The 15,664-nt window shown below is 46.2% G+C and overlaps 1 long non-coding RNA gene across 4 annotated transcripts in view; it reads left to right on the top strand.

The window, feature by feature from the left end:
• Positions 1-15,664, top strand: part of LOC102379351 — a 116,253-nt gene that overhangs the window by 97,283 nt on the left and 3,306 nt on the right. The window contains exons 6-7 of one of the 4 annotated variants that reach the window (XR_323737.2): positions 42-84; positions 2,267-2,903. The exons of 1 other annotated variant lie outside the window; for it this stretch is intronic. This is a non-coding gene — a long non-coding RNA (uncharacterized LOC102379351). Of the gene's footprint in view, positions 1-41; positions 85-1,201; positions 1,431-2,266; positions 2,904-15,664 lie in introns of those variants that run through there. 2 more of the 4 variants (XR_323736.2, XR_323735.2) reach the window with 2 other exon arrangements.

Genomic DNA, 15,664 nt, shown 5'->3' on the forward strand with positions numbered 1-15,664 from the left:
CCCATGACTATCTTGCTGGTTCCGCTAAAACTCACTTCAAGCCAACCATAAAAACCTGATGGCAATATCCAGACAAACTAGAATGTAAGTGGACCTTTTTGATTATAAGCCCCTAGGCTTATAATACAAATATTATCCAAGCCTCACAGAACATTTGGCTTTAATAATTATGGCAGAATATGGACACCCACACAGAGATGGCGAACAGCATTCATAAGGAGAGATTCATAAAATTGAAGGTAGTAAATTCAGTAGTTTGAAATACAGTTGTATAAAAGTTACCTTAGATGGGAAACCAAAATTACCTACTATAAACTACCAAAATAGCAAAGGCACACTGACTGTATATTAATAAAATCAGTGAAGATGAAATAAGCGAGAGGAAAGAAAAGAAAGACCAAAATTAATCTATGGAGCACTTGGGATTCTCTTGAAGAATATCCAGCAAGTACATTTGATAAGAGATGATGAAATAATAAAGACACATGAAGAGAGAATGCTAAAATCCCAAGCAGGAATACTATCAGAATGTAACAAGGAACCCCTGCCCCTGTTACTAGGAAGACCTAAAAGGGACTGTCTACATGTGGTCACTTAATGCAGATTAGCCCAATTTAACCCACATTAGGGGCACATGTCTACACATGCATACCCTTAATGCAGCTTAAAAATGGTGATTTTAGGCTGTGTGAGCCTAAATTTGATACCTGCCCAAACCAAGTATCAAAGCTAAACAGGATTACTTAATGCAGATTAACATACGTGTAGATGAATTAATGTACATTAACTCAGGGACTTTAGTCCTGGGTCTGCCCAGCCACTAGGGAGCCAGCCGGAGCCCAACCCCAGAGCTCCTGGCTGGTCACCTCTCCTCCTCCATGCCTGGGCTACTCTATGGCAGCCCTTAGCTGCAGGCTATAAAAGCCCCCAGCCATTTTGTGCCTTGGGGCACACTGCACAGGAAGCCAGTGATGCCTGCAGCAGCCCATCAGGCCCCATTTGCTCCATTGGACAGGACCCAAGAAGCCTCTGCCCATCCTATCCCCTAGGTAGAGCTGCTCCTTGGCCACAAGTGAGCATTGCAAAGGTCTGCAGCCCAGCCTTGAGGTTTTGCCCAGGGCTGCTGACCCTTCTCGCTATAGCAGCAGGGCCAGCACCTGCTTCTTGCTGCTCCTCACCCCCAGCTCTCTCTCATTTTCAGGCACTATGGTGAAGCATTTCTGCCATGTGGCTCCCCATCCCTGGGCGTGCCCCTGTACTGGGTGCTGCTGCCAGCCATCCAGGGCCAACATCACAGGGACAGCCATGCAGGGTCCTCAAGAGCTTGCATAGGAACCATGTTGAACAAGTCTTCCTCACCCAGTCCTGGCTCTGCCCACATGCCCACAACTATCCTGAGTTCCTGGGCCCCCTACTGAACCCCCAAGGAGGTGCACAACCTTATGGTACTCTGGGACAGGGCCAAAGTCCAGAGGCAATTTCTGTGGGGTGGGTGTGGGTATGCCCACATTTATGGGGCCATCTCAGCCAGGATGCATGCACAAGGCCACTCCCAGATGGTTCATCAGTGCTGTTGAAGGCCAAGGCCCTGCAGGCACAGCGGGTGGCCATGACTGACTTCAGTCATTGGTCCATCATGCCTGTAAGACCACACCCTCCATGAGGCAGCTGACCCTCATTTTGGTACCCTGGGGGACAGGCCACACCCCTGCTAGTGCTACCAGCAGAGGCAACCTGGCCTCACCTGTACACTTCCCTGATGACTTTGGTGACACTTCACCAGAGGAAGGGCACTTAGGCCTTCAGTGCTGTGCCCCACCCACCTCCCCAGGTGCTGCACCCACGTGTAACACTGTGACAGGTAGCTGTCCAGGTGGCAATGGAGGTTAAGGGGCAGCCCAGGCTTTCCCCCCATACCATTGTAGCTCAGGGTCCCCAACCAGAAGTCCAGGTATGCCTGGGGCACCAGCAGGATTGGCAGCAGCAGGGTGTAGTGGCTTGGACGGCCCTCTGCCCACACAGACAGCTTATCACACACCACTCAGGGCACATGCAGCAGGAGCATGCTTGAGGCACAGCAGCAGTGCAGGGATGGGGCTGGTCCCTGGGAGCCTCCCAAAGGAGGCAGCACCCCGGGATGGAGAGGACTGGGAACCCCCACCCCTCCCCCAATCTGAGGCTGGGCAATTTAGGGCTCCTAATGCAGAGTATCTTATCTCTTCAGTGTTACAAACTAACAAAAGGCTTCTGCCTCTTGCCTCTGCAGAGCCAACATTTGGACATGGGAGAGAAGCCGCAGGACCCTGAGAGAGTGCCACCTCAGGGTCACCACCACCCACCACTGGAGCCTCCCAGACATGTCTGCTGTGTCAGCAGTGCACCAGGGACTGGACCCTCCTGTTCCAGCAGCTGGTGGCGGTCATAGAAAACTTGTTGGTGTGGAAGCTGGCCTGGCAGGAGGAAGACATCACCCAGGAAATATCTCAGGAGAAAGCATAGGACTGGGCATACTGAGCCTAGCTGAAGGCCTGGTGCAGCATTGTGTGGAACTGCTCTAGCAGCAACTGGCCAGCCAGGCCTGGCCAGTGGTGCCTATATCCAGCCCCCTCCATGCCTGGCCCCTGATCCCACAGGAGGAGGGCCTCCACTGTCTCCTGTCCACAGGATCCCCTGGCATTCACTGTGGTCCCCAGGCCCATGGGGGAGTAGTCTGCTGCCAGGGTGCTGGTTGTCTGGCACTGTGCCTAGGCACTCCCACCCCGCAGCCCCCCATCCCAGAACTTGGACAGAGACTCAGCCTCTTGTACATAATTTTCAGTTTGGGAGGAAGGCATTTTATTGTTGGTGGATGGGGAGAGTGGTGGAGAAGCTCTGTGTATAGGGGAGGGAGGAGAGATGGGACTCTGTTGGTTGAGGGGGAAGGGGAGGAAGGATGGGGTGGGGATGTGAGGGGAATAAAACTTGTCATTGCAAACATGTGCATGTCCTGAGTGTGGTGCTGGGGGTGGGCAGAGAGTAAGGTGGTGTGTGGGCTGCAGGGCAGGTGGGTGTCAGCAGGGATGGGCAAGCACACCTCCATGAACTGAAGCTCCAGGTGGGGCCATAGCTGGTGCAGAAGGGCGTCAAAGGTGGCCCAGATCATCCAGAACATGTTGACCCACTGGTGATCATCCCATTCCTGCAGCACAATGCGCTGCCACCAGTCCTGGCTGGTGTGGTGGCTCCAGAGGTGACAGGGCTGGTGGGACAGGAGGGCAATGACAGTCCTGGCAGGGGCATCCTGGAGCCGGTGGTTACCATGGATGGCAATAGGAACTGCATGATGGCGGGGCCCCGGAGACCATGTATCAGTTGTCCAGCAGGTGGGCAGAGTGGGTAGGGGATTCAGGTGGTGCCAGGTGGCCCACTGTCAGGCATACAGAATAGCAGTGGGTGAACAGGACAGCTGCAGCATCCCTGAGGAGTGGGGGATCCTGTCCCTGGGTGCCATAGCCAGGAGCTGGCCAGGCAGGGCTGGAAAGTTCAGCTGCAGCAGGGGCACAGCAGGCACATGTTGCCTCTGTCTGTGCCACACTGCTGCTGTGAGATGGGAAGCATCAACCCAGAGGTCGCAGTGTGGAGGGTGTGCTTTTAAGATGGCTGCTGAGTACTGGCAGCTGACTGTGGCTTCAGCATGGCTTCCAAGTGCTGGAAGCCATGTGTCCGGGGGAGCGGGGGGGTGGAGCTCCCCCCAGGGGCCAAAGGAGCACATGGCAGGTCTGGACTGACCTGGGACTAAAGTTAGTCTTAAATCCCACCACATGTAGACACCTGCCAAAATCCATTTAATCTGCATTAGTTTAATGCACATTAAATTTAAGCCCACTTAAAATCATGTGTAGATATGCCCAGAGACTAAGAAACCAAGGGCCAGGAAGGGAGCATGTAGTAGCAACCTAGGTGGCCTGAGCCAAGGACTAAAAATACCAGGCAGCTAATGAGGCAATTAGCTGCACCAGATCTCTGGGTACAGAAAATTCAGTCACATGGCTGGATGGAGGCTGGGCTTGGGGATATAAACCCAGTCACTGACCATGCATGGGATGCTCCTTGTATGCAGCAGGGAGAGGGGCACCCAGGAGAGAGGGTCTGCTGGAGATGGACAGACCAACCACCCATGGGAGCTGGCGTGAGATGGCCTCAAGGGAGGTAGGGCCTGCAGGCAACATTTACCTTGAAGAAGGGAGACTATTTGTTTTGTGAAGCATCTGGCTTGTGTTTATTTTTCATTTTGAATTTAAGACAGGAGGACCTGCTTGTGGCTATAGGGACAGAGGAAGCTATGAGTTGGGGTGTGGGTGGCATTCCCTTTCCATAGGTGCCCAAAGCTAGTCCTGAGCCAGAGGGGCTAAGACTGGCAGAATGTAACTCAAATCCTGGAAGGGACTGCCACCAAGGCAGGGTAGATACCCAGGAACTGAGTTTTTACCCAGTGGACCAAAATTGAGGGTATGGCCAGAGAAAAAGTGGGCCAAGGCTGTAACAGCTGAAGCCGGAGAGGTGGTCAGAAGTCTGTAGGAGCACTCTCTTAAAGATAAGCACTCCAGGGAGAGCAAAAGCCCCAGGTGGGGTGAGGCCTAGTTGGGCAGGCAAGACAATCAGCAAAGTTACCCCCATATCTAGAGACAGCCTCCCCACAACAAAAAACAAGATAACATTAAAGTCATGATAGGTGAGAGACTGGAGGTGAGGTGGGACAAGGAAAGAGCTGACGGTTCAAACCATAGTGGAGGGAGGGCCATGTGCCAGGGTGGCTGACCACCTCCAAAGGTACCACACAGGATAGAAAGGAAAAGTTTATGCTAGAGAGATCAGGTAATAAAGTGTAATAATTCTAGCAAGTTAGGAGTAATACCTAACCTCTTGCACATCTAGAGCACATACAGACATCATGTTTAGACTGATCTAAGTGAACATAGATTGATGTAAACCCATAACTATACAGAATTTGGTGCACATAGTCTGCTTCAAAAATGACTCAAGCTGTCTAAGATGGACCTGGTGTGCAATACCTCCAATTCAGATTGGTTTAGGTTAGACTGAGGCATCAAATTTCTGTACTGTTTCTCTATCGATTCAAGTTAGATTGCTGTCTTTCAGCTGATGTTAGATAAGCCATCCTATACTTTAACACTGTAAAAATTTTTGTCAGTCCATAACCTAAGACTATTTATGAATTCTGCCAGAAGGTAGGTATTGAACTGCTTGGTGCTGTCAAGACTTGTGTGAATGTCCAACAGAAGAAATGTGGGTGCCAGCAAAAATTTAGGTAGACAAGGTTCTTTGGGTAAATCCACTATCTTTTATTTGACCAACTAGTTAGTCTAATAAAAGATTTACCCAAAGAACCTTAGACCAACACAGCTATAACCTACACAGCAGAAACTTAGGTACCTAGCGACTAGATATTTCCAAAAAGAGTCAGCTGAGAGGAGAGTTTTAAGGATCTAAATTTTGTGTTTAAGAACCTAAGTCAATTTGTTCATTTGGCTCTTAGTTTCTCTGTATCCCAGTTGCCCATCTGCCTACCTGACATACATGTTTTGAGGATTAGTCCATTACAGAATGCTTGGTGCTATGGTAATGAGATTTGTGTACAGATCTAGGATAGATATCTATTGCCAGTAACACCTGTGTCTGACACTAGTAGCGGTGCCAGTAACATTGACTTGCATCAACATATGTTAATCCAAGGAGAAAAACATGCAATTGGTGTACAAGAATCCATGAAATGTGTCAATGTTAATTCATACCTTCAAAAGTATATAGAAAGTAACTGCACCCTGTTGTAGTATCTTTCCATGACAACGTGCAAATACATAGTATTAATGTTCCATCATGTGCTAAGTAAGTATCATTCAATCATTCAATTATTGATAATCTAAGGATGTTTCATCACCTCAGACAAAAATAAGATACTTTATCTTTGCAGGCTGTTTTGTACCTGTATAAATGGAAACTGCTGGGTAGATTTGGCAGAGGGGGCAACTAAGTTTGATTGTTTTAAGTGATGTGATGGCAGCTTGACTTGTATGGCCTAACTAGCCTGAACTGTAGTGAGTTCAGTAAGAGCTGAAGTTCTGAAAAAAACAAAGCTAATAACTCCTTTTGGGAAATCATAACTCATTATGTACTGATATGGTCATTGTGAAGGGCAGGGAGTATATTCTGAGTAATGCTCTACTGTTAATTGCACAGAAAACTTACGGAAAGAGGTGACTGAAGACAACCATTTAAGATAGAGATTCTTAGGCCACGTTCTAAATGTATTGTTGCTCATAAATTCCAGAATATATTCCGTTTCCTTGCAGCTCTTGGGGATGCTGATCTTAGAGGATTGAATTGGAAGACATTATTCAGTTAGCAAGAGGCTTAGAAAAAGTTACTGAACATAAATGGAAACTACAATCTCTGAGTTATCTAAGTAGCCTGGTCAGAGCATGCCTAGCTCCTTGAAGGGTGGCAAGGCAAACAGAGCATAAGTAGCCTTTTGCTCCTTTGTGATGTCCTGCAGATTTTGAGCAGAATCCAAGACCTTATAAACAAGTACTCAAAATCTAGACTTCCCTTGAAAATGATGTAGAAAGGACAATGATACCAGAGGAATAACTGGCTTAGTTCAAAAGAGGCAGAGCACATAGTGACCAAAGCAGATCTGGATAATTAAGAGTTTCACTTCAAGACTTTGAAAAGTAATTACAATGAGGAGCTTGAAAAGACAGAAGTTACTTGTTGAACAAATTAAGACAAGAAGTAGCCGTGAGTTAGAATGAAAAAGAAACATACGTTGATCATTTAGAAGGAATAGAAGGCAGTAAGGGTAGAGTGGAGGGTCTTGAGATGGACTCTGCACTCAGTTTTTGCCTCTACTGTAGACCTCCTGGCTGATATTGAGCAAGTCAGTTAAGATAAGTAGCATGCTTCCAAGCAAGCCTTTCCTGCTCCTACTAGCCTGCTCCAAACCTGGAAATATGTTGGTGAGCCTGCTCTAGCATCATTCCTAGTGGCCAGTCTCAAGTACAGTAGAGATTGAGGTGTCAAGAATGGTCACAAAGGGAAGACCCAGAGCAAGCTCACCAACATGCTTCCAGATTTGGAGCAAGCAAGAGGGAGGAGGGGCATGGAATAGGGTGTGCTTAGAACTATCCCAGCTGAGGACTATCCCAGTTCAGGACTTCAGTTCTCTGTCAGTAGAACAGAAAAATTAGTACTACTTTTCTCCCACTGATTTTTCTGGCTTGCCCATTCAGATTATAAACTCTTTGGCACCTGAGAGGGACTGTGATAGTTACTCAGCTCAGTCAGTCAAATAGGACTCTATCTCCATTATACTATGGTGGCATTGTAATATAAGTGATAATTAATGGTAGAAAGGTAAGTGAGTAGAAGAGAAATAATGTGGAACACTTTGTATTCTACTCTTCAGCTCCTTGTATCTGAATCTCTTTTTCTCACCCTACCTGAAACTGCGATCTCAGTAAGTATTTCCCTTGAGTCCTCCATCATTGGGAACAGCAGAACTAGTCATTAGTTAAAGCAAACCAGCCAGATGATTGTTAGCTAGGGGAGGTTCTATCTCAGGCAGGTAAATAAGATGTTAAAGAGGACAAAAAGTCAAGAGCAATAATATTTTAATATTTCCCCATTTTGTTATACAAAATTAATACAACATTTTTTCACTGAACTAGCACAGTGCAACAAAGAGCCAGCTCTAGGGGCCATATAAGCCTTGCAAAAATATCATACTTGTTTATTCAGTATAAGCAAAACAACTGTTGCCATTTGGTATGAGTTCATTTATTCTTGAGTTCTAATATTCCATATTCCTAAGAAAGTGTTGTTGTTACCTAGGATGAGAGTTGTTGAGGGGTGAACGAGTTAATTACATCAATTAGGAGACATTAATGTTGTTTATAGCTATTCCTCATCTCCCAGGACAATAACACTGCAAAGGGGAAAAACGTGTCCACAGAGCTGAAAAGACAACTTGGATAGAATTTTTGTGTGATTTATGCTTTGTTGTAATGACACCTTTTATAGCTCACTTCAGTGTTACAGAAGATTTACTGATGTCAGAAAATAGTTGTGCTGGTGCATCTATAGGAGTTCACTTATGGTTCAATAAGCTCAGTCTGATTTTTATATAGTATTTATAATGAACAGTACAACAAAATAGCTTTGCAGACAGAAAGCATAGGTTAAAAAGAACAGGGTGTTTTAAAAGTGAAATTTAGGAGAGAGTGCAATTTGAAGGAAGATTCAGCGTGGTCGGGCCTTGATGGGGAAAAAAAAAGGGCAGCCATCAACTATAGAGATCTTGGAGAAGAAGAAATAAACTACAGGAGTGGAAGTGGGTAAGTGGGTAAGACCTCTACAGAGTGTAATGAACCTCTTTTCACAGATCTTCTCTAAATTGCTGCTGTATGTTGTCATAGACCGCTAAAGATAATGGAGCCTGTACAATGTACACCAGGGGAGGATCTGCACTAGAAGAAAAAATATTAAATTCATTCAGTGCATGAAAAGAAACCAATGAAAATAGAGAGTAATACAATCCTTCTCTCTGGCTTGCTGTCAGTGGAGATTCTATTATTTGAGACTGCCAGACAGGGTGAATAGAGACTTTAGGGAGTCAAGAAGTAAGAAGAAGCAGGTTTTGGGACAGGAGGATAGAGGAATATGAAAACACTCAAAGAAGGAGAGAAAATAAGAAAGAGACAGAAAAAATAATGAGAAAAACTAGACTGGTGGGGAGAAAGAGAATAAAAGAACAGAAAAGATAAGGTAAAAGCAGTCTTTGGGTACTAGTGGACTATGGTTAATATGGGAATTTCTCCTTCCTCAAAAAGAAAAGGTGGAACAGAGATATAGAAACTCAAATGACTTCTTTAAAAACACATTTCCATGCCTCTTCTTCCTGTTTATGATTTGGATATCTTCTTGCTGTAGTGTAGGACCATATGCTCAGAAGTACTACAAATTTTACAAAAGCTTAAATTTTCAAAATATTTAGCCTCCCTTTCAGATTAAATGGGTAAGCTAGAAATCTGACCCACTTAGGTCCATATGTTTGTTTTTGGGTTTTTTGCAAGGCAGCGTGGACTTTTGGACACAAATCTAAAACTTTGTGTTGCCTGGGGTTCAATCGTTACTATTGTTTAAACATCTTCCTAGTTGTTTCAAAAATTAGAAGGCTGCCATGTATCACTTATTATTTCTAGAAAATAGGAAGATGTTCACTTTCACCTGTGCCAGTGTCTGAGAAGGTTAATATGTTTAAACAGATCTGTCCAATTTCTTATTGGCCTAGCCACTTGCTGTGTGGGCTCCTGGCCTCATGGCTGCATGTTGTGTGGGCCATGGCAGCCACATGATGTACCACACTGTACTGCAGGGGCCCTGTCTACACCATACTCCTGACTTGCATATTGTGCCATGTGCCCATCCAACACACAGTGCCCTCCTCGCCATACTGGTACTCCCATGCCATTTAGTCACTGGGTTCCCTGAGTCCTCAGCTGCAGGCTCCCTCTACTGTGATGCTTGCCCAGCCCCCCAGTGGTGGGGGCAGGAAGCAGAGGCTTCCAGTGACAACAGCTGGAATAATGTGGGAAGCAGAAGCCAGACTAGGAACTTGGTAGCTGTAGCTTAACCCTTCAGGCACTACATGTGGCCCACAGGATGCCAGTTGGACAATCCTGCATTTAATGGTACCTCATTCTTAAAATATCCCATAATTTCATTATAGTTCTGGTCCAGAAGAGCTGCATATCCAGGTAAAATAGGCTTATGGAATCCTCCCCCAGCATGCTATGACCTCCAAAGGCCATAGAACAGATTTTCAGGGATCCAATCTGTGAAACTGATGGTAGAATTTTCCATTTAAAATGGCAGATTTTTATTTATCTTCATTGAAATAGGTTTATTTTTGGGGAAAAAAAATTGTGGTTTGCCTGGAAATGTTGCCAACTTTTAGCCTAAATTATGCAATATGGCTGCATCCAAGTTTAAACTAGAATGAGATGGGTTTGGTTTAAACATGTATGAATGATGTATCAGGAGAAACACACCTATGATTATGTTATAGGATATTATGTAGTTTCTAGGTATTCTCTTGTAAGTTTCTTTGTTCAATAGACATGTCCTTATTTTACTAACAAAGATTTTTTGTGTTTTATATTTACCTTATAAGTGTACTTATCATGCTTCAATTGCTGCACATTGAAATAGTCCTCTCAAGGAATGTTTAATACAGAAGAAAAAAGAACATTCTTTCATTGTTAATCAAAACATTATTTTCACAGTGCAGACAAGTGAAATGCTACTTGAAATTCCTTAACTAATCCCCTTCACTCCATTTTCCACTCTACTCTTTCCTTGGTGCATGCCAGAGTCAGTATACTCCCAACTGAAAAACACTAGATGTGAATCTCTGGGTCACAGTTATTCTTCCTTTCAGTCAAGGAAGCCATAACTTATTTTTGAGCTTGGCCTACAGCATTCACAGCTGCTAGCCCAGGCAATAATAGTCCAAAATCAAAAACCAAATATAGGCTCACTGCTACTCTGCCACCAGACACAGTACACAGCATGCATGTATCACTCATAGCAAACGCTGAAGTTGTTTGCAACTCACTCATAGCCTCACAATGCCATGTTGCAACAACTCTGCACAGTCAGAGGAAATGATTCTTGATATGAATTTGTAACTCATATTTAGATACAGTGACAAATGTTTCACTACTTGAGTTTCACAGCTCACTGGGTGAGAGCTTCAAAGAAGCATCTGTCAGCCTTTGGAACTGACTTTTAAAAAGCCATACTTCCTTTGGATTTAAAAAAGATATCGTAGCAATCAACACAATTTTAAAACTTAAAAACAAATAAATGTATGGCTTCCTGCCTTCAATTTTTATTTTGGTTTTATTGTCCCTGACAATGAAGCCAATGTTGTAAGGATTGTAGAAGATGGCAAATCTACAAATATGCTGTCTGAAGCAGCCGCTGCATGATCTTCTTACTAATGGCAGTATTATTAAACATCTTCTAGGTGAGACTAATAAAATGTGCATCTATTTGTCACTTGACAGAAAGCTCAAAGAACTTCAGGAGAAAAGCTATTCAAGCAAAAACTACAGTTGGAAATACCAGTTCGTCTGATCCCTTTGTAGCATTATTCTAGGTACTTAAACAGTGAGGCATTAGTTAATACACACTGCGAAATGATAACTAGATTAATTAGAAGAATTTTTAATATCAGAGCCATAGAGATTTGTCAAATGCTCACAGGTATTTCTCACACTTTTTATATTTGATGGGATCCATGCAAACTGCAGTTTCCACTGCAGGCTTCAGGGAGCATCTACACAAGACATGTTAATTTGCTTTAGCCTAGTTTATTGCTCAGTACAGGATCATGTCTGCATGTGTGCACCCTTACTGCACAGCAAACTAGGCTAATCATGACTAAATTTAATACCTGCAAATGAGGATATCAAATTTAGTTGTGATTAGTTAATGTGCAGTAATACATGTGTAGATGCGATCTGGCACTAACTTTAATGCCAGGTTTGCCCAGCCATTGGGGGACCAGCTGGAGCCCAACTCCAGGGCTCCTAGCTGGCTGCCTCTTCTGCTCCAGGGCTGGCCTGGTCTCTGGCAACCCCTAGCTGCAGGGTATAAAAGCCTGGAGCCATTTTGTGCTTTGGGGCACACTGCACAGGAGCCTACCGGAGCCTGTGCACTCTCTGGGACCAATGTAGGTCTCATGCATCCCTCTGGACAGGCCACAGGTTGCTTCTGCCTGGCCTGTCCCCTTTCCACAGCTGCTGCTTGGCCACAGGTAAGTGTTGCAAAGGGCTGCAGCTTGCTGCACGCATTGCCCAGCCCTGATATCCCCCAGGGCTTCTGGCTGGCTGTCTCTGGCAGCAGGGCCAGCAGCTGCTTCCTGCTGCTGCTCACCCCCAAACTGTCTCCTATCATTGTACAACCTGTGGTGAAGTGCCTCTGCTACATGGTTCCCAGTCCCTTGCCATGTCCCTGTGCTGGGTGTTGCTAGCAGCTGTTGAGAGCCAGCATCAAAGGAACAGACACACTGCGGCCCAGAGTACCAGCACAAGATGTCATGTCATTGACTTCCTTTTCATTGAGGCCCAGCCCCACCCATGTGTGCACACCAATGCCAACTGCCCAGGCCCCCAACTGGTCGCAGGAGGAGGTTGGTGACCTCATAGTGCTCTGGGGCAGTTCTGACATGCAGAGGCAATTTACCCGGGGCAGGCGCTTAAATGCCTATATTTATGAGGACCTGTCAGATGGAATATGGGAGCAAGGGCATTCCCAGTTGACGTGATAGTGTTGCATTAAAGTCAAGATCTTGCAGGCACTGTGGATGGTTGTGACCAACTACAATTGTCTACTACTATGCCTGCAAGACCATGGCCTGTGGTGCCTCAGGACCCAGGCTGCACCCCTGCAACTGTCACCAGCAGGGGCAGCTTGTCCAAACCTTGCCCTGCCCTGACACATCCAGTGACACATCACCAGAGGAGGAGCCCTTGGGGCTTCAGAACTCTGCCCAAATCCTCCTCCCCAGCTGCTGCATCCACTGGCAGCTTTGGGAGTCCTGGCAAGCAAATGCCTTATCCTCAGAACAGCCCCAGACCCCGCCACAAGGAGCAGCGAGCAATGTCACCACCAGCCAAAAGCATCACCCAGGGGGAAAGGGTGGGCTGGCCAAATGGCAGCCTGCTGGATACCATAGGGCATAGACACCAGGCACAGATGGTTGCCTATGCCGATGGGGAGGCTTGTGCTGAGCCACCAACCTTGCCAGCCCTGGACACATAGTAAGTCCTGCACTGGGGGGGGAGGGACTTCCCTGCCCCTGTCCTCAGTCCCAGCCCCTGCTCCCACTCCCTGCCTGGCCTGCCTGCACTCCCCTGGCCCTGGGTTCTCTCTCCTCCATAGCATGCAGAAAGGCGAGACACAGTTCAAAACTTTATTGAACAACCCATGTACCCGTAGCTGGGATGGGCATAGACCTCTTACACCCCGAGGAAGGTGTCAATGCCAGCAGTGATGTCATCCTCAGCACGGGGGCAGGGATGTGTAGCCCTGCCACAGGTGGCCCTCCAGGCATTGGCAGATGTTGCAGGGCAACCTGGGCTTGCTGCATGGATTGTCATACCTCAGGGTCCTGAACCAGGAGCACAGGTGTGCCAGGAGGATCAGCAGCAGCAGAGCATAGTGGCTTAGGCACCCCTCAACCTGCACAAACAGCTCATTGAGCACTGCCTGAGGCACATGGAGCAGGGACATGCTTAGGTCACATAGCAGGAGGATGGGGGGGAGGGCTACAGTGGTTCACCTCCCTAGAGAGGCCCACAATGGGGAGGGCAGGGCCATGGCCAGCTCCACACCCCATTTGTCTGGGAGCCCCACACGCTCCAAGCCCAGGCACTGTGGGCTGGGCAACAGTGCAGCAGAGAGGTTGGCCTGCAGGAAGATAGTGGGGGGAGTATAGTCTGGAACTACAGCAGCAAGTGCTTTACAGCAGCCTAGTGTGTTCTTCTATGGGCAGGGGAAAGGGAAGCAGGCTGCCTGTGGCTAGCACCCAGCAGGTCACCTGTCCCAGGGGAGTAAGCAAGCAAGGATGGGGGTCTCAGGCCTTCCTGGATGACTTACCATGGTCTGTGGGCACCTGTGCACAGCCAACCCCTGACCTGAGGCCAGGCAGCACATGGGCCCTGGTGCAGAGCATCTTATCTCTGAAATGTTGCAAACTCACAAGAGGCTCTTGCCTCTGCAGGGCCAACATTGCACCTGCTGTGACAGATTCCTGGGGTGAAGGAACCATACTGGTGCTCCTCTAAGTCAGTGTTGGGGACATTTGCCCTGCTCTAATTGTGCTGTTGTCAGGGAGGGTTGAGTTCCATGGCCTGGAGCCTCTGTACATTACTAACATAAAACTAATCACTCTCATAAGAAAAAGGAAATTGTGCTTCTGTTCTACCCCCATTGAAATCCTTGAGATGGCTTTGATTTGTAAAATATAAACACAACTCACATGTAACTACAGAATAACTGGACTACAGAATTTCACTGACTACCAAGTCAGGTGAAGTATTAATAATGTTATGTCTAGACTGCTAAGGATACATAGATTCCATACATGAAGAATGCTTCTTTTAATGTAGCTATTCCCCATTATTTTGAAGTCATATACTGTTGGTAAAAATAGCATTTGATTACAGTGGAAGATTTAATTATAGTTTGAAAATGTAATGTATCCCAAGGCAAATGAACAATTGTGGCACTATTCAAATCTAGAATATAATTATAAATATATGTGAAAATAATATTTTATTGTAATATATTTACATAATAAAAGACAACACTAGTACTATAATGTTCCATTTGAGTTTGGCGCTTGGAGAAAAGACGTGATCTTTGTTCCATCCTCTGTGAAAAGAATAGTGAATTTCATATGGAAGCAAATTAGAAAAAAAAGTTTAATAGTCTCACCCTCAATCACACTGAAATAGTAGTGCTCACAAAGTATATACAAAAATAAGGTATGTCATCAAGACTGAAGCCTACCATGCATAAATGTATTTGTCAATATTTTTACCCAAAAGATTCTTTATAGTGGTTTTTCTTTTCTCCTCTGCTTTCCATTTCCATTCCTTCTCCCTTTTTTCTACATTATAGCAGTAGTGGTTTATTTGCAGCTTTTGCTAAAACAATATAATAAAATGAACAATAAAAATTATGTATAACAACATTTGTATAATTTCTAATTTTGCCAAAAGCAGACAGTAAGATTATCTATTCTACTAGTTTACACAAAACTAAAATGGAACATGGTATATGCTGATGCAAAAAAGGGTAAAATGAAGCAGTGGACAATAGTTTCATAGTTGGTAGGGTTGGAAAGGACCTAAGCAGATCATCAAGTTTGCCCCCCTGCCATAGGCAGGACAGGATGCTGGGGTCAAATGACTCCAGCTAGGTGGCTGTCTAGCCTCCTTTTGAAGACCCACAAGGTAGGGGCGAGCACCACTTCCCTTGGAAGTTGGTTCCAGCTTCTAGCCACCCTAACTGTGAAGTAGTGCCTCCTGATATCTAGCCTGAATCTACTGTCAGTCAGCTTATGGCCATTGTTCCTTGTTATGCCTGGTAGTGCTTGGGGCAGTAGGGACTCTCCCATTGCCTGCTGGTCCCCCTTGGCAAGTGTATAGGTAGCCACCAGACCCTCTCTCAGCCTTCTTTTGTGGAGGCTGAGCAGGTTCAGGTCCCATAGCCTCTCCTCATGTGCCCTGCCCTGCTGCCCCCTGATCATGTGAGTGGCCCTCCTCTGGACCCTCTCGATGCTATCCACATCCCTCCTGAAGTGCGGCACTCAGAACTGGATGCAGTATTCCAACTGTGGCCTGACCAATGTCGCAGAGATGGGGAGGATCACCTCCTTGGACCTCCTCGTGATGCATCTATGGATGCATGACAAGGTATGGTTAGCCTTCCTGACTGCGTCCCCACATTGGCGGACCATGTTCATCTTGGAATCAATAGTGACACCAAGATCCTTTTCTGCCTCTGTGCTGACAAGAAGGGAGTTCCCCAG

This window comes from Alligator sinensis, unplaced genomic scaffold, assembly GCF_000455745.1.
Source record: "Alligator sinensis unplaced genomic scaffold, ASM45574v1 scaffold486_1, whole genome shotgun sequence".
Classification (NCBI taxonomy): Eukaryota; Metazoa; Chordata; order Crocodylia; family Alligatoridae; genus Alligator; species Alligator sinensis.